We start from the raw sequence: 3060 nt of genomic DNA on the forward strand, positions 1-3060 counted from the left end.
CCCCCCACTTCTGTTCTCACTCCCCTGGAGCCAACCCCCCCCCCCTCCTTGCTCCACATTGTCACCTCCTGGAGCACAGACACCAGTTCAGAAGAGGTCCCGTGCCTGTTTCTGAACCAATTTCTCTGACAGAGACAACAGGAGGCTCTCAGTGGTCAGGTCTGAGTTGAGTCCCTTGGCGGCAGGGTGGATTCTACAAAGAAAACGAGAAGCTGTTACAGGACATAGAATAAAAGGCCTGAGGTCACAGTCCCCACCCTTCCACACTCCTCTTATGCATCACCCCCACCTGAATGTCTAAGAGGAACTTTGGATCCCAAATGTCCCAAGCTCTTCTCTGTTCTTCTGGCCCAATGATCCCCACCTCATTATGGCGACTCCAGTCCCAGCCCAGCAGAGCCGGGCACCTCCGTGTCAGACTCTTCCTGCCCACTACATCCCGGCCCGCCCCCCGCTGACCTGTCCACCCCTCTTCAAATGCATCCAGACTCAGAGCTCATGGCCCTGCACTAGGCAGGGAGAACCTGAGAACTGGGCTTCCCTCTGCAGTCTTTTGAATTTCCCAGCATGTGTCTTCCTGACCCTGACCCTAAGCAAGCATCATTCATCCGCTCAGCAAATGAGTGCCAACTTCTGCTCTGGAAGGACCTGGGAGCCCTGAGCAACCAAGCCTCAGCCCTGTACTGCTGCAAACCAAAGAAAAGATGCCCAAGAAAGGACTTGGACATGCAGAGCACTGAGCGACTTGGTTACAAGCAATATTTGCAAAGTCAAAATAATATAATTAATGACTTTATTATCCCCCGAATCATGTCGTAACTATTAAGAGGGCAGAGACAGAAGATCCATATGTTGGGGGCAGTGTGGAAACAGGAGAGCTAAATCTTCACCTCTCAGAGTCGGGAGTCTCAGGTGAAGTTCTAATATGCAGACCCAAGGACTCGCAATGCAGGCATGTGATCTAGGATTGTGGAGGTAAATCCCAAGGAAACAGGCGGTGCAAGGCCTCCCCTGGGGGTGCAGTGGGATAAGGCCAAGGGCCACAGATCTTAGGCCATTTGATTTTTAAAACGAAGCTTTGATAAAAATAAAAATGAAATGAAAAATAAATGGAATAGATTTATAAATTACTTATGAGGTTATGACCTCAGGACTACTAGGAATAGATGTCTTGGAAATAAGTCTTCTAAAATCATTTCAAAAAGTAACCCAGGGGCCTGGGGCTGGGGCTCAGTGGTAGAGCACTTGCCTAGCATGTGTGGGGCACTGAGTTCGATTCTCAGCACTGCATATGAATAAATAAATAAATATAAAGACCCATTGACAACTAAATATATATTAAAAAAAAAAGCAACACAGATTGATTGGCAGACTTGGAAGGTGATCTAGATATTCATGATAGAGTATGTCACTGCAGTTCTTCCTGAACCCGAGGGTCATGGAGGAGACCTCTCAGATGCGTGTGAACAAAGTAGCTCAGGGTGGAAGGACACGGTATCATGGTATTTGCAACCTGTTCTCAAATGATATGGGAAAAAATTTTGCACATAGGCATTTATTTAATTATATATATATATATATGTAAAAGCATGCACACTGGAAAGCACATGTGGGAACAGTCGGTGACTCAAGGTGAAGATTAGCCAGAGTTCATTGTACTGTCCTCACAACTTTTTATAGGTTGAACATTTTTCAAAACAGGATTTTTGTTTTTGTTTTTTGGTGTGACGGATTGAACCCAGGGGTGCTTAACCACTGAGCCACATCCCCAACCTATTTTATATTTTATTTTGAGACAGGGTCTCACTAGTTGCTTAGAACCTTGCTAAATTGCTGAGGCTGGCCTTGAACTTGTGATCCTCCTGCCTCAGCCTCCGGAGCCACCTGGATTACAGCCTGCACCACTGCACCTGACTTCAAAATAAGTTTAAAAAAAAAAGAAAAGAAAAGAAAAGAAAAAGCAATCTGATCACATCACTAAGGAGAGGCGAGCAGAGTGTGCCCCTCCCAATGGAGAAACAGCTCCATCGTGACATACTCTTGCCCCCCAAATTCACAGCTGTATTTTATCAAGCTTTCAGATCCAGCTCCCAATTTACAAGGACCCTGGGGACAGAGAGCATGTTCAACTACACCAGGGGATGGCAATCAGCCAGATGCAGGTGGTGGGGGCCATCCCCAGTGTTTATCCACAAATAAATTGCCAAGAAAAAAAAAAGATGGACTGGGAAATCCTAAGAAATGTGAAAAATTAACCAGTCACAATGCATTAACTTTATTTGGACACTAATCAAACAAAATGAGAGGGAAGGAAGGAAACAAAGAAAGAGAAAATACTTCTGAACCATGAAACACTTGGGACTTTGAACACTTACCAGATATTTGATATCATATGAGTATTCTTTCTTAGGGGTGAAAATCCAGCACTGGGTCCATGGATTTTGCACCTATAGATTCGACAACTGGGGGGTTAACATATTGGGGAGGGCTGTGGGTGTGGCTCAGAGGTGGAGCGCCTAGAGTGCATGATGCCCTGGGTTCCAACAGCAGCACCATAAAATTGCATCTAGACTTTTCTTTCTAATCACTGTTCCCTAAACAGGGCAGTATAACAGCAATTCGCATAGCATTTGTATTGCATTAGGCACTGTACATGATCTAGAACTGAAGGATACAGGAGGAAGTTCTTGGGTTCTACGCAGATACTAGGCCATGTTACATAAGGGACTGGGCATCCTCAGACTTAGCTCTCTGCTGGGGGTTCTGGAACAAATCCCCCAAAGACACTGAGGGGCGACTGTAATAGTTACATTAATAAAACTTTCCTTATCTTTTAGGTTCCTTTTGCATTTTGTGGATGGCATGACGCAGTGTCTGGGATTTGCTTGGGAGGTGAAGGAAATGGATGAGAATATAGACAAACAGGACCAAGCCTGAGCTAACGCTGCGGAAGCCGGGGGACAGTACTGGATAGACCCAAGGTGCCTAATTTTGGCACCAGGAATTGAACCAGGGGTGCTTAAACACTGAGCCATATCCCCAGCCATATATATATATATA

The 3060-nt window shown here is 45.5% G+C and overlaps 1 long non-coding RNA gene across 1 annotated transcript in view; it reads right to left on the minus strand.

Annotated features, from left to right (window-relative positions):
• The window catches only part of LOC125618070, a 17271-nt gene that overhangs the window by 11113 nt on the left and 3098 nt on the right, over nucleotides 1-3060 (minus strand). Inside the window, exon 2 of the long non-coding RNA XR_007349290.1 lies at nucleotides 66-193. This is a non-coding gene — a long non-coding RNA (uncharacterized LOC125618070). The remainder of the gene's footprint in view (nucleotides 1-65; nucleotides 194-3060) is intronic.

Source organism: Marmota marmota, unplaced genomic scaffold (assembly GCF_001458135.2).
Source record: "Marmota marmota marmota unplaced genomic scaffold, marMar, whole genome shotgun sequence".
Taxonomy (NCBI): Eukaryota; Metazoa; Chordata; class Mammalia; order Rodentia; family Sciuridae; genus Marmota; species Marmota marmota.